We start from the raw sequence: 22,712 nt of genomic DNA, 5'->3' as shown, positions 1-22,712 counted from the left end.
CATGCTTGCTGTCATTTATTAACCCATATTTTTCCAAGTGCAAATTAATTTTGTCCCAGATTAATGTCCCTAAAAGTTTCCCCACCATCGACATTAGGCTGATTGGCCTGTGATTGTCGAGTTTATCCCTTTCCTCTTTGTTGAACAGGGCTGTAACATTCGCAATCCACCAGTCCTCTGGCACCACTCCCCTATCTAAAAAGGATTGGAAGATTGTGACCAGAGCCTCGCAATTTCCACCTTTACTTCCCTCAGCAATCTAGGATACATCCCATCTGGACTGGGTGACTTTTCTACTTTGAGCGTTGCCAACCTTTTAAGTACCTTCTCTTGATCTATTTTTATCCTATCCAATTTCTCTACTATCGCCTCCTTTACTGTGACATTGGCAGTATCCTGTTCTTTAGTGAAGATAGATGCAAAGTGCTCATTTAATACCTCAGCCATGCCCTCTGCCTCCACAAGAAGATATCCTTTTTTGATCCTTAATCGGCCCCACCCTTCCTTTGACTCCCCTTTTACTATTAATATGCTTATAAAACTTTTGGGTTCCCTTTTATGTTACCCACTAATCTATTCTCATAAACTGTGGCAAAACTGTGGCAAATGGATTACAATGTAAGCAAATGTGAGGTCATCCACTTTGGATCTAAAAAGGATAGAGCAGGGTACTTTCTAAATGGTGAAAAGCTAAAAACAGTGGATGTCCAAAGAGACTTGGGGGGTTCAGGTACATAGATCATTAAAATGTCATGAACAGGTACAGAAAATAATCAAAAAGGCTAATGGAATGCTGGCCTTTATATCTAGAGGACAAGAGCACAAGGGGGTAGAAGTTGTGCTGCAGCTGTACAAAGCCCTGGTCAGACCACACCTGGAGCAGTTCTGGGCACCACACCTTAGGAAGGATATACTGGCCTTGGAGGGAGTGCAGCGTAGGTTTACCAGAATGATACCCGGACTCCAAGGGTTAAGTTACAAGGAGAGGTTACACAAATTAGGGTTGTAGTCCCTGGAATTTAGAAGGTTAAGGGGTGATCTGATCAAAGTTTTCAGGATATTAAGGGGAACAGATAGGGTAGATAGAGAGAAACTATGTCCACTGGTTGGGGAGTGTAGGACTATGGGGCATAGTCTAAAAATAAGAGCCAGACCTTTCAGGAGTGAAATTAGGAAACACTTCTACACAAAAAGGGTGGTAGAAGTTTGGAACTCTCTTCCGCAAAGAGCAATTGATGCTAGATCAATTGTTAATTTTAAATCGGAGATTGCTAGCTTTTTGTTAACCAAAGGTATTAAGGGATATGGGCCAAAGATGGGTGTATAGAGTTAGATCACAGATCAGCCATGATCTCATTGAATGGTGGAACAGGCTCGAGGGGCTGAATGGCCTTCTCCTGTTCCTATGTTCCTAACTCCCTTTGCCACTTTTATTTACTTTTTCAGTTCTCTCCTGTACTTTTTATATTCAGCTTGGTTCTCTACTGAATTATGAACCTGACATTTATCATAAGCTTCCTTTTTCTGTTTCATTTTAATTTCTATATCTTTAGTCACCAGGGAGCTCTAGGTTTGGATGCCCTCCTTTTCCTCCTTGTGGGAATGTGTCTAGTCTGTACCCGAACTCTTTGAAGGCCTCCCATTCTCATTTACTGTTTTACCTGCCAATCTTTGATTCCAATCCACCTGGGCCAGATCCCTTTTCAACTCACTGAAATTAGCCCTCCTTTTGTTGAATATTTTCACGTTTGATTTTTCCTTGTCCTTTTCCATAACTACTCTAAACCTAATGATAGTGATCACTGTTTCCCAAATGCTCTCCCACTAAAACATGCTCCACTTGACCCACCTCATTCTCCAGAACTAGACCCAGCACTGCTTCCTTCCTCGTTGGGCTGGAAACATACTGATCAAGAAAGTTCTCTTACACATTTCAGGAATTCCTCCCCCTCTTTGCCCTTTACACTGTTATCTTCCCAATCTATATTAGGATAATTGAAATGCCCCATTATCACCACTCTAAACTTCTTGCATCTTTCTGCAATTTGCCTGTAAATTTGCTCCTCTATCTTCTGCCCACTATTTGGTGGCCTATAGTATACACCCAGCAGCGTAATAGCTCCTCTATTGTTCCTTAATTGTAACCAAATAGATTCTGTCTTTGAACCTTCAGGTACATCATTTCTTTCTAGTGCTGTAACAGTATCTGTGATCAATACTGCCACCCACCAGCACCACCGCCCCCACACCCTCCCCCCCCCCGCAACCGCCTTTTTCTCCTTCCCTATCTTTCCTGAATACATTGTAGCCATGAATATTAAATGCCCATTCCTCTCTTTGTTTGAGCCAGGTCTCCGATATTGCCATTATATCATAGTCCCATGTGACTACTTGTGCCTGTAGTTCACTAACCTCATTTACCATTCTCCGGGCATTTACGCACATGCGCTCTAAACCCATCTTAGTCTGCCTCACATTAACTACCTGAAACTAGCAAAAGCACTTTATAGCATTGTAACATGATGGCAAAATTATCAGCTCACTACTGACCAAATATTTTAATTTTTCTGATATATTGTCCATGTTTTATAATTTTACTGATAGACAGCAAATTACTGTATGACAACAGCGTGCCATTAGCGATCTGGGTAATGAATTCAGCATTCAAAGGGAATAAATGAAAATAATTTTTCAAATTATTTTCCACAGGAAGTATTACACAGAAACATCAGAGTGCATAATTGATGTTATTTTTGACAGTCCAACATTTTGCATGCAGTTAGAGAAGTTGACATTAGATAATTTGATTAAATCAAGTCAGACCTAGAGTCATAAACCATTTGAACTTCAGCTATCTTTTCTCATCCACACTCAGTATTAGCATTATCGTAAATAGTAAACTCTGTAGGTAACACAGGTCCTATTGAGGTCCTACTGATGTCATATAGGACCCCAATTTAAATATATAAATGAGCTGTTTATCTTCTTAAGGCATGCGCCTGGGTCGCCTATTTGGTACTCCCCAGCAAAATGGTGATTGCCACGGTGACACCGCCAACAGGGAGATACGTTCTTCCATGCCATTTTCAGGGCCCTATCACTCTGCTTCCACCAGGCGGGAGGCCTGATAATTCAGCACAAGGCCTACAAAACGAGGCCAAAAATTGGCAAGAATGAGAGAACCATACCTGCTCTCTTCATGTTCAGTCAATAATAATGGTTTCTTTGTCAAATATTTTAACTCTTATAGTGGCACATTATTCAGTTGTCATAGCGCTTTTGGGGCCAACAATGCATATGCATATTCAACACATTTCCTTGCTTTGAGATGTCTTTATGCATCAGAAATGTCCTACATAGAAACATACAAACATAGAAGATAGGAGCAGTAGTAGGCCATTCGGCCCCTCGAGCCTGCTCCGCCATTCAATGAGATCATGGCTGATCATCCAAATTCAGTACCCTGTTCCTGCCTTCTCTCCATATTGTTAAATCCGTGAATCTTGATGTATGGTGTCCTTCAAGAAATAGACACAGACTGCAGAGGAACAATCAACAGGTGTTTACTGGATGAGGGTTACTCTAAAACTAACAGTACAGATCCCTACTCAGGGTTTATATACAGATGTGGTCACTGCCGGTACTACAGTATACAGGAGCTGTAAAAAGTAGTTCTCCCCTTAAAGGTACATACACTACAATTCCTCCCCTTTTAGATTAACAGTACCATAACATTCATGTAACAATTAACACTTTTAACATGCAACATTAACTAAAAATAGTCCATTTATAAATTCAGTCTTTGGGGTGGCTTCCTGATCCTTTCTGGATAGCACCTTTCCTGAGTGTCTTGCTCTTGGTGCGGAGGCGATTCTGGCCCCCTGTCGTCGGTTGGTTCATCAGCTTCCGATGCTACTGTTTCTGGGGTAGATGCTACCTGTATATCGGGTTCATCACCAGGTGCGCGAGACATGGGGTTGACTCGTTCCTGTGACTCTAGGATCTGGTCGACATGGCGTCTCACAATGTTCTCCCCAACATCCACTGTGTACATTAGTGGCCCCTGCCGTGTGCGTATCGTTCCTGGTTGCCATTTCTCTGTTCGGTAGTCGCGGGCCAAGACTGGTTGCCCTACATTGAAGCTCCTTGTCGGCTTCTCATTGATGTGCTGGAATTGCTTATTCTCAACATCTCTTCATACATTTGGTCTGAGCAAATCCAGACAAGATCTCAACCTTCTGTTAAAGGACATCATGGCCGGGGTCTGGTTGGTGACTGCATGTGGCGCATTTCTGTAGGCTAACAGGAAATTGTCCACCTTATGCTGCAGTGGAATGTCGTCATCGCACATGGCCCTTACTGCCTTTTTAAAGGTTTGTACGAACCTCTCAGCCAATCCATTTGTGACTGGATGATACGGGGTGGATGTGTAATGCCTTACCCCATTCCTTTTCATAAATTTCCAAAACTCTTCGGACACAAACTGTGGTCTGTTATCAGAGCAAATCTGCTCTGGCAAGCCGTTCCTGGCAAATATGGTCCGTAGGACTGCAATCGTTTTCTCCGTGGAGGTGGAGGACATTTTGATCACCTCAGGCCATTTCGAGTGCGCATCCATGGCTATTAAAAACATTGAGTCCATGAATGGACCAGCAAAATCAATATGCACCCGTTGCCATGGAGAGGAGGGCCACTCCCATGGGTGTAGAGGGGCATGTGGTGGTGCATTTTGGACCTTCTGGCATCCTGAGCAGCTCTTTGTCAGGTCCTCGATTTGCTGATCGATCCCCGGCCACCACACATAAGCCCTAGCAAGGCTTTTCATTTTCAAACCTCCCAGATGGCCTTCGTGAAGCTCATTGAGCACTCTCTCCCTTAACTTGGGTGGAATTACCACTCGGAATCCACACATTAAGGTCCCCTGGCATACTGACAGCTGTTCTCTTCTGGATGAGAATGCTGGCAACAGTGAGTCGCCATGTGTTGGCCATCCCTTCACCGTCAAGTCATATACCCGAGACAGTGTCGGGTCATTTCGGGTCTCCTTCTCTATATCCGCGTTAGTTACTGGCAAGCGTTCAATTATAGTCAAATAAAATATTTCGACAGGGTCCACTGCTGGTGCTTCCTCCGCCGTAGGCAGTGGCAGGCGAGATAGCCCATCAGCGTTTCCATGCTGTTTCATGCCCTTATACTCTATTTCATATTGGTTCGCCCCTAGAAAAAGGGACCATCTTTGTAGCCGTTGCGCAGTCATCACCGGAACGGCCCTCTTTGGATTAAAGATGGAGACAAGTGGTTGGTGGTCAGTCAGCAAGGTGAACTTCTGCCCGTGCAGATAGTGGTTGAACTTTTTCACTCCCCACACTAGGCTGAGGGCCTCCCTGTCAATCTGGGCGTAGTTACGCTCGGCTGAGGTTAGTGACCGAGACACAAAGGCTACTGGCCTCTCCGAGCCGTCCAGGAATTTGTGCGCCAGCACCGCTCCAATACCATAGGGTGATGCATCACACGCCAACCGAATTGGTAGTGCTGGGTTGAAATGAGCCAACGCCTCTTTTGATGTGATCAATTCTTTGCACTTCTGGAAAGCTCATTTACATTCGTCATTCCACTTCCATGGTACCCCCGTTTGCAGTATGGTGTTCAGTGGGTGTAGTACTGTAGACAAATTCGGCAAGAACTTATGGTAGTAGTTTACCAGCCCGAGGAACGACCTCAGTTGTGAAACATTTTCCGGTGCTGGAACCTTGACTACTGCCTCAATCTTTTCAGGGGACTTATGTAACCCCTCTTCATCAATAACGTGGCCACAATACGAGATCTGCTTCTGGAAAAACTCGCATTTGTAGCGATTAGCTCGGAGCCCATATTCCTTCAATCTAGTGAGCACCTGCTCCAGGTTGGCGAGGTGATCACTGTCATTTTCGCCCGTGACCAGGATGTCGTCCAAATAACACTGGATCCCTGGAATCCCTTGCAGGACTTGATCCATTGCCCTTTGCCAAATAGCCGGAGCTGCTGATACCCCGAACACCAGCCGGTTGTATTGGTAGAGACCTTTATGAGTGTTGATTGTGAGGTACTGTTTCGAGGCTTCTTCTACCTCCATTTGCAGGTACGCCTGGGCCAGATCAATCTTAGTGAAGCGTTTTCCTCCAGATAGCGAGGCGAAAATATCTTCAATCCGCGGAAGCGGATATTGTACCGTGTGAAGGACTGGGTTCACTGTCGCCTTAAAGTCCCCACAGATGCGAACCTTCTTTGATTCCCCAGGCGTATTACTCAATGACCTCTTCATTACAGGAACGATGGGTGTAGCCCACTCGCTCCAGTCCATTTTGGACAGTACTCCAGAATGTTCCAAACCTTCCAGCTCTGCTTCGACGGCTGGGCGGATCGCATAAGGCACCGGTCTGGCCTTAAAAAACTTTGGGCTTGCATTTTCCTCTATTTTGATCGTCGCTGTTATGCCTTTTAGTGTTCCGAGTCCCTCCTGGAACACTTCTTGTGCATCAGTTAGCATTTTTGACAGTCGTCCAGGTGTGACGTCGTCATCCTTTTTGGCATCTACAGTCAGTGCTTGTATGGAATGCCAATCTAGCTGTATCTTCCAGATCCATTCACGTCCTCGTAGTGGTGGTCCTCCATCTGGCAATACATATAGGTCCATTTTTGGTGTTTCCTTGCCGTTATATATAACGTTCACCCTTATTTTTCCTTTGGGGTAGACTTTTTGCCCCGTGTACGTCTTCAAGACAATCTCTGTATCTCTCAAGGGTATATGTGAGAATAGCCGCTTGTAGTCCCTTCGGTTTATGACTGTTAGGGCTGATCCTGTGTCCAATTCCATTTTCACTTGGACTCCGTCTATCTTGAGCGTGACCCAGATAGTTTGGTGATCCTCCATTTTGATTATATTATGTAGTTTCAGACAAGCCAGCTCCTTGCTTCCGGAGTCTGTATCACTTTTCTGTTTGTCTGAACTACTCTCCGTCACCTTATGTACCTTTTTGTACTTCTCCTGTGGAGATTTCTTGCTGCTGGTTTCCTTTCCTGACCTGCAGACTCTTGCTATGTTTCCTACTTTTCCACACTATCTGTACACTTGGTCCTTGAACCAACAATCCTTATGGTCGTGTGTTGTTCTGCCGCAGCGACAACACTTCACTGCTCCATATGACGTTTCATTTGTGCCATATTCTTGCGGCCTCCGTTGTATCTCTGCAGCGCCCCGTGCGGCTGCTTCGTGTGATACTGCCATGCTGAAAGCCTTGTCCAGCGTAAGATCCTTTTCTGATAGAAGCCGTTTCTGAGTTCCTTCTCTTTGAAGCCCACACACAAACTTGTCCCTTAATGTATCTGCTAGTCCCGTTCCAAACTGGCAGTGTTTCGATAGCTTGCGCAGTTCCGTTAAATACTCAGCATTACTTTCGTCTTTATGCTGGTTCCTTTTGTGAAACTTAAATCTTTCTGCTATCAGCAGCGGTGTGGCGTTTAAGTGGTCCTGTAGGATTGCCACTATGCTTTCAAAATCCTTTTCCACTGGCTTCTCTGGAGTTACTAGGTTTCGCAGTAAGCCATACGTTTTTGCACCCATGGAATTCAACAATACCAGTGCTTTCCTGGCATCTGGCACTTCATTCGCCTTGCAGTACACTTCTATGCGTTCTACATATGTCGCCCAATCTTCGACTTCATTGTCGAATGCTGTGACACTGCCACTCTTCGGCATCCCTGGGTGTGGTTAGGCTGGCTAAAAATGGCATCTCCCGCACTCTCCCTTCTTCTCTGCTGTGGCTCAAAATGGCGTCTCCCGCGCTCTCCCTTCTTCTCCGCTGCGGCTCAAAAATGGCGTCTCCCGCGCTCTCCCTTCTTCTCCGCTGCGGCTCAAATGGCATCTCCCGCGCTTTCCTTTCTTCCCCCGTGGACGCTGCTCAGCCCTTGAACACCGGCCGTGCTCTGCGCATTTTCCTGCGCGCCTCTCTCATTGACGCCGCTCGGTCCTGAACCCCAGCTGCGCCCTGTGCGCGTTACCCTCTCTCTCTGCTCCCGTCGACGCTGCTCGGCCTTTTCCTGTGCCGTCGGTCGGCTCTAGCCGCCGCTGTGCGGGAAGGGTCTGCGCCATACCTGTTGCCAGCCCGCCTCGCTGGAGTCTCCGCCGGATGGTCGACGCCCGTGTCTCTGGAATCGGCCTTCCTCTGCAGAGTTGCAGGTAGGTTCGAATCGCCTCGTCGCCAATGTTAAATCCGCGAATCTTGATGTATGGTGTCCTTCAAGAAATAGACAGAGACTGCAGAGGAACAATCAACAGGTGTTTACTGGATGAGGGTTACTCTAAAACTAACAGTACAGATCCCTACTCAGGGTTTATATACAGGTGTGGTCACTGCCGGTACTACAGTATACAGGAGCTGTAAAAAGTAGTTCTCCCCTTAAAGGTACATACACTACACATATCCCTTGATCCCTTTAGCCTTAAGAAATATATCCAACTCCTTCTTGAATATATTTAATGAATTGGCCTCCACTACCTTCTGTGGCAGAGAATTCCACAGGCTCACCACTCTCTGGGTGAAGAAATTCCTCCTCATCTCTGTCCTGAATATGCTGATGATGCTAATGCTGCAACCTTAGGGCCATGTGATGTCAAACTTAGTGCCTGAAATTACACAGTGAGAACTGCAACAAAAAAAAGCACAATTAAATATTTAATTAAACAAAAACAGCAAACTAGCTTGAAGAAACATTCCAAAGCAGACCAAACCCATTTCCCTGCATGTGCCCATTTTCTTTGGGCGAGTAACGTGGTGGGGCAAAGCCTCGACTACACTTGTGAAATTCAGTGTTGGATCCAGTTTGCATAGTTAACATAGGGTAATGGGATATTTTCTTGCTGGTCGTGTTGCCTCTTTTTTTCACATCAAGATCATCCATCCAAAAATCCGGTGCTCCATGAATCAAGCATGTGGGTTCGGGGCAGAATTTCCCACCCCATGCCCATGACCAGTGAAGTCCTGTACTGCTGGTAGAGCCTCAGAAAATCAATTCTCTGCTATGTACATAAAGCCAGAAAACCCAATGACTGCATTTTCCCACAAGCAAAAAATTGTTTCAGAATTTGGCAACAAACCTACCAATATGATTAGTTTACTTCAACTACATCTCTGCCATCGGACCACACAATTCAAAAAATTAGTCATAAAGTAAGAAAACTGATAACAGCAAATTCTCTGCTAAGCAATGGCTTCAATAAATATGGCCAGCATGACACTGAAGGTTGTGGAAAAACAGGTAATATTTATTAAGTGAGAATGACACCCATCAGCCCCTTCTGACCACTGAGGACAACATGTTCACTGGGTTTATGCTGAGATTTGCACAACAGTTCCACATATTTCTGTGACAGTTGGCAAGAACTCTGAATACCTGATGCTTTTATACATCATTGAAAACAGCAGACTGAGAACAGCAGAGTCTCAGCTGTTGTGTAGGGAGATGTCTGCGCTAATATCATTTGTTAACCTGCCCTGCCTTAATGAGGTAACTCTAACAGACACTCTCAACGTGTTTTGTTTTGGCTGCATTGGTCCTTCAATTTATTACATCCATCTATAACCCAAATCAACGTCCTTGGCACAGCAATCATAGACCTGAATGCCGGCTGTTCCAATCCCACTGTTTTAAGAGCAAAAATGATACCCCATTTACTTTACAGTACTGGCAGTGATAGCCCACATACATAGGTGATTTTTGCCAGCTTCTCCTAAGGCACAATTGTAGGGACAAGGTTGCTATCTTTTGTGATAGAGCCAGTCATATGTCTTTTTCCTCACTGGCCCTTATAGCCTGTTGAAAAGGTACAATGGCACAGAAAATAACTGCCAACTGCAGCTTAAAAACAAATTGCATGATTGCATGCACCGTTGTCTTTATATTGTTCTGCTGCTATGGAATATGTTCTGCAATGTAACAAAGAAAGAAAGAATTTTCATTTACATAGTGCTAGGAGCATAGGAACAGGAGTAGGCCATTCAGCCCCTTGGGCCTGCTACACCATTGAATTAGATCATGGCACCCACAGCATTTTGGAAGATAGAGCTCCAGATTTTTACTACCCTTTGTGTGAAAAAGTGCGTCCTGATTTCACTCTTGAATGGCCAAGCTCTTTTAAGATTATGTCCCTTTATTCTTGATGCCCCCACCAGAGGAAATAATCACATTGTCAAGTTAACTCAAAACACTTCACAGCCATTGAATTTATTTTTGAAGAGTAGTCACTGTTGTTATGTAAGCAAACATGAGATCCAATTTCCACACAAGGCATAACTTTTGGATAGAACACAGCCAGAACTTTCCTGAACTTCCTCGAATAGTGCCAAGGAATATTTTACATCCACCTTTTTGCATCTGTGTTCACTATGGAGAAGCACGATGTAGGCATAGGTATCAGGCAGCGGGATTGTGATATACTTGAACTAATCAGTATTGAGAGGGAGGAGGTACTAGCAGTTTTAGTGGGCTTAAAAGTGGATAAATCCCCAGGCCCAGATGAGATGTATCCCAGGCTACTGCGTGAGGCAAGGGATGAGATTGCAGGGGCTCTGACACAAATTTTCAGAACCTCTCTGGCCACAGGGGAGGTGCCAGAGGACTGGAGGACAGCTAACGTAGTACCATTATTCAAAAATGGTTGTAGGGATAAACCAGGGAATTACAGGCCAGTGAGCCTAACATCAGTGGTAGGGAAATTATTGGAAAAAATTCTGAGGGACAGAATTAGTCTCCACTTGGAGAGGCAAGAATTAATCAAGGATAGTCAGCATGGCTTTGTCAGGGGGAGATCATGTCTCACCAATTTGATTGAATTTTTCAAGGGTGTGACTAGGCGTGTGGATGAGGGTAGTGCAGTTGATGTATTCTACATGGACTTCAGTAAGGCTTTTGACAAAGTCCCACATGGGAGACTGGTCAAGACGGTAAGAGCCCACGGGATCCAGGGCAATTTGGCACATTGGATCCAAAATTGGCTTAGTGGCAGGAGGCAGAGGGTGATGGACGAAAATTGTTTTTGTGACTGGAAGCCTGTGTCCAGTGGTGTACTGCAGGGATCGGTGCTGGGTCCTTTGCTGTTTGTAGTGTACATTAATGATTTAGATATGAATGTAGGAGGTATGATCAGTAAGTTCGCAGATGACATGAAAATTGGTGGAGTGGTAAATAGCGAGGAGGGAAGCTTCAGGCTACAGGACGATATAGACGGGTTGGTTAGATGGGCAGAACAGTGGCAAATGGAATTTAACCCTGAAAAGTGTGAGGTGATGCATTTTGGGAGGACTAACAAGGCAAGGGAATACACAATGAATGGTAGGACCCTAGGAAGGACAGAGGATCAGAGGGACCTTGGTGTGCATGTACATAGAACCTTAAAGGCAGCAGGACAGGTAGATAAGGTGGTTATAAAGGCATATGGGATACTTGCCTTCATTAGCCGAGGCATAGAATATAAGAGCAGGGAGGTTATGATGGAGCTGTACAAAACGTTAGTTAGGCCACAGCTGGAATACTGTGTGCAGTTTTGGTCGCCACACTATAGAAGGGATGTGATTGCATTGGAGAGGGTGCAGAGGAGATTCACCAGGATGTTACCTGGGCTGGTGCACTTCAGCTATGAAGAGAGACTGGACAGGCTGGGGTTGTTTTCCTTAGAGCAGAGAAGGCTGAGGGGGGACCTGATTGAGGTGTACAAAATTATGAGGGGCATAGTTAGGGTAGATAGAAAGGAACTGTTCCCCTTAGTAGAGGGGTCAATAACCAGGGGGCATAGTTTCAAAATAAGGGGCAGGAGGTTTAGCGGGGATTTGAGGAAAAACTTTTTCACCCAGAGGGTGGTTGGAATCTGGAACTCACTGCCTGAAAGGGTGGTAGAGGCAGGAACCCTCACAACATTCAAGAAGCATTTAGATGAGCACTTGAATCGCCATAGCATACAAGGCTATGGACCAAGTGCTGGAAAATGGGATTAAATAGACAGGGCTTGATGGCCGGCGCGGACACAATGGGCCAAAGGGCCTCTTTCTGTGCTGTATAACTCTATCGGCTGAAAATTCAGTAGCCTTAGCGCCTCATTTGAGGCGCTAGAGGGCCTTGCGCCGGAGTTATGGCCAGTAGTGAAATTCCCTGGGGCCCTAAATCGGCGTTGCTCCGGTAGCGCTGCGCCGGCACCGATGACGTCATCGGTGTGCGCAGCGTCCCGGTTGCCGTGGTAACCCGCCCGAACTCCGAAATTGAGTTGCGGCCGCCTCGCCCGTGGCAGCCGCAACCAGCGTTTTGTCAGAGGTGCCTTACTGCAGTTAGCGCCGACGCATTAAAGGCCCCGCGGCGGCCGGCCGCTTTCCCGCCGGCCGCCTGCCCGCAGCTCCCTCCCCGGACTTCTCTCCCCCCACCCCCGGAACAGATGCAAGCCCGGCACTTGTCCGAGGTGCCGGGCTCATTTTTAAGCAGATTTGCGCGGGCCGCGGCTGGGTGCAGGCAGCTCCTCCTTAACGGAAGGAGGAGGCCTGCACTTCCCCAGCCTGCCGCACCGCATCGGGTGCCGCAGCGCCGGAATTGCGGCGCGAAACAGCAGTTAGCGCCCTTTTCCAGGCGCTAAGGCCCTTCAGTAGCGCCGGCAGCCGTTTGGGCGCGGCGCCACTGAATTTTTGGCGCGTGCAGGGGACTTAGCGCCGGCACTAATTTCCGGCGCTAAAGCCCTGGCTAAGCCAAAACCCAATTTCTAGGCCATTGACTATGACACCTGGGCCTAGAAATTCGGTTTTGGCGCAGCGAGGGCTTTAGCGCCGGAAGTTAGTGCCGGCGCTAAGTCCCCCTGCGCGCGCCAAACATTCAGTAGCGCCGCGCCCAAACGGCTGCCGGCGCTACTGAGGGGTCTCAGCGCCTCAAAACTGGCACCACGCGCCGCATTGCGGTGCTATTCCGGCGCTGCGGCGCCCGCAGCGGTGCGGCAGGCTCGGGAAGTGCAGGCCTCCTCCTTCCGTTAAGGAGGAGCTGCCTGCACCCGGCCGCGGCCCGCGATAATCTTTTTAAAAATGAGCCCGGCACCTCGGACAAGTGCCGGGCTTGCTTCTGTTCCGGGGGTCGGGGGGGAAGTCCGGGGAGGGAGCTGCGGCCAGGCGGCCGGCGGGAAAGCGGCCGGCCGCCGCGGGGCCTTTAATGCGCCGGCGCAAAGTTCTGTAAGGCACCTCTGCCAGAACGTTGCTTGCGGCTGCCACGGGCGAGGCGGCCGCAACTCAATTTCCGAGTTTGGGCGGGTTACCATGGCAACCGGGACGCTGCGCACACCGATGACGTCATCGGTGCCGGCACAGCGCTACCGGCCTAACGCCGATTTAGGGCCCCTGTCAATTTCTAAACTGCCATAACTTCGGCGCTAGGCCCTCTAGCGCCTCAAAAGCGGCGCTAAGGCCAGTGAATTTCTAGGCCCTGAGGCCTAGGTTTAAGGCACCATCCAAAAGACAATGGCCTAGAAATTGGGTTTTGGCTTAGCCAGGGCTTTAGCGCCGGAAATTAGTGCCGGCGATAAGTCCCCTGCGCGCGCCAAAAATTCAGTGGCACCGCGCCCAAACGGCTGCCGGCGCTACTGAAGGGTCTTAGCGCCTGGAAAAGGGCGCTAATTGCCGTTTCGCGCCGCAATTCCGGCGCTGCGGCACCCGATGCGGTGCGACAGGCTGGGGAAGTGCAGGCCTCCTCCTTCCGTTAAGGAGGAGCTGCCTGCACCCGGCCGCGGCCCGCGCAAATCTGCTTAAAAATGAGCCCGGCACCTCGGACAAGTGCCGGGCTTGCATCTGTTCCGGGGGGCGGGGGGAGAGAAGTCCGGGGAGGGAGCTGCGGGCAGGCGGCCGGCGGGAAAGCGGCCGGCCGCCGCGGGGCCTTTAATGCGCCGGCGCTAACTGCAGTAAGGCACCTCTGACAAAACGCTGGTTGCGGCTGCCACGGGCGAGGCGGCCGCAACTCAATTTCGGAGTTCGGGCGGGTTACCACGGCAACCGGGACACTGCGCACACCGATGACGTCATCGGTGCCGGCGCAGCGCTACCGGAGCAACGCCGATTTAGGGCCCCAGGGAATTTCACTACTGGCCATAACTCCGGCGCAAGGCCCTCTAGCGCCTCAAATGAGGCGCTAAGGCTACTGAATTTTCAGCCGAATACCTCCAATAATTCAGTACTCTCTCACTGTTGCACTGACACTATTTGAAGATAAGCAAAGAAGTTTTCACTGGCAAAACATTGATCCCTCAACCAACACCATCCAAAAGAGATTGTATAGTCATTCATTCATTCATTTGCTGTTTATGGGGTCTGTTTGTGCACAAATTGACTGCCACATTTGCCTATTTAATAATGTTAATTGCAAAGTTATTCATTTGTAGTAAAGCATTGTAAGCCAACATCAGGACTCAATCTTCAGGAGACAAAGCTGTTTCTCTGGTCTGGACCACTTCCCTCCCCCCACCAATGGGGCCCTCTTACACCCTTCTAGAGGCTAGTGCAGCTCATCTCTGCCCGACAGTATCTTTGTAAGTGATGGGCAGACGTTCCACCCTTATAAGGCCAGCCAGAAATCCAAGCGTAGGCCGGGATTATCCGGGTCCCAGTCTATTTTCAAGTTTCCACCAGACTCTCACTGGAGTTACAGTGGGAGTCTGCCATAATGCCAAGGCAATTTGGTCCCCATTTCGCTTGATGGAGACTTTGTCACACAGGACAAGCACCTTCTACTCTCTGCCCCCTCCCCATCCTGAAAAGTCAACACAGATAAACCATGAGCCTCTTCAGATCCACTGATTAAGGGAAAATATTCACAGAATGTTTTGATGCCTTGTTTATTGCCTCCTTCCAGAAGTCTAAATCTAGGTAGGCATTAACAAAACTCTAAAAAATATAGTGGGGACAAGCATTACACTTGCCGTAGGGAAATGCTATCTTCATCCCGAGTGCAGCAGAATTTTCTGAACAAGTTGGCTGCAAGCTAATGTCAACAATAGGGGTGTGACCCAAGCCAAATTTAAACTCTGAAAGTTATTCAAATTGGAGTGTTTGGGGCTAAGAAACCACAATACTCTGAAGGGTGGGAGAGTACTTTCAATCTGAATCATTTCCCCAGAATACTACAAAAACAAATCCAGTTAAACAATTCAGGTACAGGGCTGGAAATTGGTTTCACTGCGTCTCTGGACCAAAGATAGGCGACGCGCTCAGAGCGCACTTCAGAAGCTGTAGGCCTGAGGCTTTTCTGAAATTTGACCTTGGGCCTTATCAGTGTAATTGTGGCTGCAGACACAAATCAGGGATCCCGAAGCATCTAACTAATAGTGGACCTCAGGTAAATCTTATGGGGGGCGGCGGGGAAGAGAACAGGAGGGGGTTGAGTGTGGGCGGGCAACGGCACTCAGGGTCAAAATCCTGGAACTTCCTACCTAACAGCATTGTAGGAGCACCTTTACTACATGGTTCAAGAAGGCAGTCCACCACCACCTTCTCAAGGGCAACTAGGGATGGGCAATCAGTGCCGACCTTTTCTCAGTGACACCCACATTCCAAGAGTGGATTAAACAAAAAGGAATGCTGCTCTTTCTGACACCACATGAAGGTAAGTTAAAGAGAAGAAACTTCCCTTTTTGTTGCCGGACTTTTCAGGACTGTTGGTTGGGCTGCAGCAAGAACAGGAAAACCTCAGCAGAGTTGCACTGTTCAGCACTGACCAATATTAGCGATGGGTCCTTAAACAGGCATTAGGCCCCTCATTGGCATATTAAAGGGGCCTAACACCTGTTTAAGGCAGCCACCAAGGATGCCTGAATATCGCCCGAGCCAAAATGACATGTCATTGCCGCACAAAATTGGACCTGTTCACCCCAATTTTGCAACCAAAAAAAAGGCATAACAAGGTCCAATTTCTCCAACTGGTCTTTTACAGCATGCAATCTTTAATTTGAGTGGCAGAGCTGGGATCGGTATTCAGGACAGGGAAAGATGCAGACCCTCCACTCAGTAAAATGACAGCTGGACAGAGAGGTGGCAACTGAATATATAATCTGAGCAAGCCTTGCTAATCCAAGAGGCTGGTTTTTGACTGGCAAAATATATATATTTTTGACATTGGAGACATTTTAAATAAATGTTTTCAATTTTTTTTTCACAGAAAGGTATTTCAGATTAGTACTTCACAAATACCTTGGTCTTACCCATATTTGGTCCCTTAGGTGTCAGCCATGGCTCAGTGGTAGCTCTCTAGTCTCTGAGTCAGAAGGTTGTGGGTTTCAAGTCCCACTCCTGAGACTTGAGCGCAATATCTTGACTGACACTTCAGTGCAGTACTGAGGCATTGTCGGAGGTGCCGTCTTTCAGATGAGACTTTAAATCAAGGCCCCGTCTGCCCCCTCAGGTAGATGTAAAAATCCCATGGCACTATTCCGAAGAAGAGCAGGGAAGTTCGCCCTGTGTCCTGGCCAATATTTAGCCTTCAACCAACATCACTAAAACAGATTATCTGGTCATTATCACATTGCTGTTTGTGGGACCTTTCTGTGTGAAAATTGTCTGCCGTGTTTTCTGCATTATTAGAACAGTGACTACACTTCAAAAGTACTTCACTGGCTGTAAAGCGTTTTGGGACGTCCTGAGGAGGTGAAAAGCGCTATATTAATGCAAGTTCTTTCTTTCTCATCCAAAGCTCTGCTGCCCGTATCCTAACTCACACCAAGTCCCGTTCACACATCACCCCTGTGCTCGCTGGCCTACATTGGTTCCCATTCCGGCAAAGCCTTGATTTTAAAATTATCATCCTTGTTTTCAAATCCCTCCATGGCCTCACCCTCACCTATCTCTGTAACCTCCTCCAGCCCGACAACCCTCCGAGATCTCTGCACTCCTCCAATTCTGGCCTCTTGCGCATCACCGAGTTTAATCGCTCTACCATTGGCAGCTGTGGCTTCAGCTGCCTGGGCTCTAAGCTCTGGAATTCCCTCTTAAGCCTCTCTACCTCTCTACCTCTCTTACCTCCTTTAGGATGCTCCTTAAAACCTACCTCACCTCTCCTAATATCTGGGCTCCATGTCAAATTTTGTTTGAAGCGCTTTGGGACATTTTACTACGTTGACTGAGCTATATAAATGCAAGTTGTTGTTCTTTCTTTGAAAAGAACATATGCATTAAAAACCCCTTGGTACATATGCACCTCCATTTTCTTTATCCTGCTATAAGTTTCCTGAGACAATGGCAGGTCACAAGTAGTAGGCAAGCAGCTGCCATTTATGGAATGAGTCACAGAAACAAAGATACATATTTAAACCAAGCTAGCATATGTTGGGGGAGCACCCAACTTCTGTCATTTGAGTGGGATAGGGATGCAGATGCTGTTTTCCTAGTTTGTGTTTCTTGTCTCTGATGACATAATGGGAAGGTCGAGACTTCCAACCATCCAATCCCTGTTAGTCTATTAGTGGGATAAGTACTCATTGCTTCTTCAGGAGTCTGCAATCTAATCCTTGGCAGTGTCAAGGTCACTATTCATTTACTTTCCCTTACAGTGCAGAATTCTACACATGTTCCCTGACAATCTACAAAAATACATATAGTCACCATCTAGATTACATCTTTGATTCCTTATCATAAACATCTGAATTTTGGGCCCATTAAGCTAAAATTAAAGTCAATCCCACAAGAACTTAAAACTGTCACCACGAACCAGCTAGCCAAGTTTCTTAAAGATCTCCTTAGGGAGTTGATATTAATCTAATCCCAATGTTATAATAACTCGTAGCAAGTCACAACTGTGTTTACATGATTGACCCAGAGTACTACTGGAGAGCTTATTGAAAAGTCTATCAAAAAAGGTCACCAACATTTTCTATTGCTATTTATTTTGTAATTGTTTTTCAATTAGCTAAAAAGAAAGCAGTATTTTTATCTCCTGTAATTCAAAATATTTCTTGCAGTAATCATTAAGAAAATTTGAGATCATCATTGAGATCTTCAAATTTTCCATCCAAAGAAGAGTGAATGCCCTATTGGAGACAAACTAAATCAAATCTGAGCCAAAACATTCATTGCTAACGGGTACAATACAGGCTAGGAGGCGCTACAGTGCCACCACTAGCGGGAGGGTGTAATTACAGCATGACAAGTTTACATAGCCAGTTTCCATTATAAATGTGGATGTAGGAATTTATAATAGAAAAAGTTGACAGAAGGATGGCAAAAATGTGACAACAGGAAGTAAGGTTTTGTAGACAGGAAGTGTGCATAGACGTAAATTTTTTTACATAGATGTCTGGAATAAGTAATTATGATTTTAAAAAAACCTGCTTGGCCCATATTTCCAGACTTGACCTTGGAAGTCTAACACATTCTAATTAATTTGTTAGTAAGAAGAGATGAAGGGGGTGGTGCTGGTTTACATGCTAGAAAGCTCAAAATAACCTCCTTGTCAGAGAGAAAAGCTCATTAAGGGCCATCCATTACAGGAAACAAAAATTTTCTTGACGTGTACAAATTATCTTTCATGAGTCAATGTGTTGAAATTTTCAGATTAGAGCAACAGAACTGAAAAACAAAGACGAATACCTGGAGAATTCCAAGTTTTTGCAGTCAGCCATTCAACCTGAGTAAGAAGATTCATGCCAATATGTAGCCTTGACAGACTGTCCTAACTGCATGGATGAACCTGAAAAGAACGACATTTGCATGAACTTGAGCATTCAATCTTCACATCATTTAAGAGGTGCTGGGAAATTCCAGTCATCAGTTGGCGTTGTGAATGAGAAAGAAAAACAAAAGGAGAAGCACTCCTCACTCCAAGCACAACACAAATCTAGAGTGGTTTATTTGCCTAAAGGAAAGCATTTGCAGCAAAATCAGAGCTTTACCTCGATAAAATCACTTACAGCCATGAATGGGAATGCATGGACAGGAGAGAGAAACAAGGGAAGCCTGCCTCTTGTAGGGCTCACTCAACATGTCTTGCAGAAGTTGCACTTCCCCAAAGACTCCTCCAACTTATGGTCACAAAGTAATGCTGAGGTAAGTGTCAGTGAAGAGGATTAATGGCAGCGAATTTCCTCGGGGCTTCTCCTGCTCTGCAGCCGTAACTGTGGTGGGAGGCCATGTGTTCACACGTAAATAGGGTTTCTGCCAAAGTTATGGCAGCACAGCGGGAGAAGCCCCGATGAAATTCATCCTGTAAATTGTGTTCTGAGCAATTGCTTTATACCCTGCATTTACAGAGTTTTTAAAAGTGCCCAAAACTTGAGCACCACCTCAAAGGAAATTTGGGCCCCAAAAATCCGCTGGCTGAACACCGACAGTTATGCCAGGAGCGTGTCCACCACTGCCCTCCAACATTGACCCTGGTCAGGGGAGTCATCTAATTTAATGGGGCCTGTGGCTGCCCGCGTCACTGTGTGTGCATCTCCAGTGCCCACCTGCCACATGCAATTCTTGATTTTCTTTACAACATCAGAACTTTGGGCATGAAATTGGTCTACAACAATGGCAAAGAAAATCGGGCGCGGTGTAAAACTGGCAGCCAATTCGCTTTGAGCCTGTTTCGCACTACTGGCGTAGACCAATTTCACCTCATTTGTTATTTTTTCCCCATGTTTCAGTGAGCACATCCACAATCTTCCATGGTCAGGAGGGCAGGACAACCCAGCCTATCAATGCTCCCATTAGCCTGTCTCCTTATTTGAGACCCACCCTTGGAGATTCTCTTGATTACTGCAGGTAGGATCACCTTCACAGGATCAAATTTAAATATGAAGAGCCTGGAATTTATTGAGTGATCCAGCAATAGCTGAATATTTTTCTTCCAAACCTATAAAGTCGCAACTGCACACATGTAGGGATCTGAAAATATCTCGAAATTCCGTAAAATCCTTGAACTAACAAAGTTTGAGCCTTGTCCATCTTTTAAACTTTATTTCTGTTTCCTTCCATTACTTTTGGTTTTACTCAGGCCACCTTGTTGTGAACAAAAGAGGGTTACAGGCAAGTGGCTCCCATTCCTCTCCCAATGCCATGAGATACACAAAAACAGCTGGGGTAATTTTTCTTCTTCTATGTGGGAACCACATCATCACTTCTCATTGCTTATCCCCAACAGCAAGGTTGAGATCGGGAACTCATCTGATGGAACATATGAGCACAGACTCACATCTGCCAGTCCATGAAACCACACATTATAGTAATAAACCTCAATGTTTTTTGATAAACGTCTGTGCATTTTCTCTGTATTACAATCAAATAAAACAATTTTAGTACAGTAATTTTGAAATTTTACATACTTTTAATATTTTACATATCAAGCAGATCCTCTTGAGTTGTATCAAATATAATGTAGGATTTTGAATAGCAAGAAGCAAGTATTTTTTTTAAATTTTTTAAACCAAAGTCTCGTATAAATCTCTGATGAATGTACCAGTGTCACAGAAAAAGATTTACCCTGGATGTGGAGTGCAACTTTGCAGACATGTGGAACTTTATAATTCAGCAGTTACAATTCTTATTAACTGTCACATCAAATATTGTTTCAGTTGTTTCCTGCAACTTTGGTTCAGTTTATATCTACACTTGCTTTGAAGTGCATCTATCTTAGCTGGTTCTGCCCTAGGCCTATGGCTTCCAATCTGTGACGAGGGAACATCCTAGGGTTTTGAAAGAGGTGGCCATTGGGATAGTGGATGCATTGGTTGTCATCTTCCAAAATTCTATAGATTCTGGAATGGTTCCTGCAGATTGGAAGATAGCAAATGTAACCCCACTATTTAAGAAAGGAGGGAGAGAGAAAACGGGGAACTAAAGACCTGTTAGCCTCACATCAGTAGTTGGGAAAATGCTGGAATCTATTATAAAGGATGCAATAACTGGGCACTTAGAAACTAATAAGATTGGGCAGAGTCAACATGGATTTATAAAAGGCAAATCCTGTTTGATAAACCTATTGGATTCCTCTGAGGATGTAACTAGTGGAGTAGACAAAGGGGAACCGGTAGATGTGGTGTATTTGGATTTTCAGAAGACCTTCAATAAGGTCCCACACAAGAGGTTGGTGAACAATGTTAGGGCACATGGAATTGGGGGAAATATACTAACATGGATTGAGAATTAGTTAACAGACAGAAAACAAAGCGTAGGGATAAATGGTTCTTTTTCAGGATGGCAGGCTGTGATTAGTGGGGTACCGCAAGGATCGGTGCTTGGACCCGAGCTATTCACAATCTATATCAATGATTTGGATGAGGGGATTAAATGTAACATTTCCAAATTTGCTGATGATACAAAGCTAGGTGGCAGTGTCAATTGTGAAGAGGATGTGAAGAGGCTTCAAGGGGATCTCGACAGGCTCAGTGAGTGGGCGAGAACATGGCAGATGGAATATAATGTGGATAAATGTGAAGTTATCCACTTTGGTAGAAAAAACAGAAAGGCAGAGTATTTCCTAAATGGTGAAAGATTGGGGAGTGCAGATGCTCAAAGGGACCTGGGTGTCCTTGTACATGAGTCACTGAAAGTGAATGTGCAGCTGCAGCAAGCCATTAGGAAGGCAAATGGTATGCTGGCCTTCATTACAAGAGGATTTGAGTACAGGAGTAAAGAAGTCTTACTCCAATTATATAGGGCCTTGGTGAGACCACACCTGGAGTACTGTGTACAATTTTGGTCTCCTTACCTAAGGAAGGATATACTTGCCATAGAGGGAGTGCAACGAAGGTTCACGAGATTGATTCCTGCGATGGCGGGACTGTCGTATGAGAAGAAATTGAGTAAACTAAGCCTGTATTCTCTTGAATTCAGAAGAATGAGAGGGGATCTCATTGAAGCATATAAAATTATTACAGGGCTTGATAGGATGGATGCTGGGAGAATGTTTCCCTTGGCTGGGGTGTCCTGAACCAGGGGCCATAGCCTCAGGATAAAGAGTAGGCCATTCAGGACTGAGATGAGCAGAAATTTCTTCACACACAGGGTGGTGAATCTTTGGAGTTCTCTACCCCAGAGGGCAGTGGAGGCTCAGTCATTGGGTATATTCAAAACAGAAGTTGATAGATTTCTGACTAGTAAGGGTATCAAAGGATATGGCGATAGGGCCGTTGAATGGAGTTGAGGCAGAAGATCAGCCATGATCTCATTGAATGGTGGAACAGACTCGAAGGGCCAAATGGCCGACTCCTGCTCCTATTTCTTATGTCCTTATGTTCTTAAACAGGTACCAGGCAGTTCAGTGCAAGTGACTTTCTTTCTTGTCCTGTCACACAATATTTTAAGAGCTGAAAATGGGCAGCCCCTGAATTACTGTGCTCATTACATCATAAAGGACTATGATACCCTTTTGTGAAAGGTATCAGCATCTACTTTCAACTGTCAGTTGCTAAAAATAACACAAAATACACCTGTTCCATAGACGTGGAAACAGCAATATTGTATGAAAACTCAAAACAATTATTTGAAACTTTACCCTCTATCTTTGCTAAAATTAAAACTATAAAATTCTGTCAACTCATTCACCACATTACACAAAGCACTAAAGCCTACTTCTGTACAACACTGAGACACTGGAATTCTGAAAAACTGTAAAATATTCTAGCTTTAACTTGCACTACAAAATAAACACATTTACGGTCAATGGGTGGAAAATCTATGAGGAGTGAATTA

The 22,712-nt window shown here is 45.7% G+C and overlaps 1 pseudogene; it reads left to right on the top strand.

Moving 5' to 3' along the window:
• The window catches only part of LOC147124534 (uncharacterized), a 51,994-nt pseudogene that overhangs the window by 28,213 nt on the left and 1,069 nt on the right, over positions 1 to 22,712 (top strand).

This window comes from Somniosus microcephalus, chromosome 1, assembly GCF_052327205.1.
Source record: "Somniosus microcephalus isolate GS21.2 chromosome 1, FLI_Smic_1.0, whole genome shotgun sequence".
NCBI lineage: Eukaryota > Metazoa > Chordata > Chondrichthyes > Squaliformes > Somniosidae > Somniosus > Somniosus microcephalus.
Note: the sequence above shows the minus strand (reverse complement) of the source record. Positions and strands in the feature narration are given on the sequence as shown.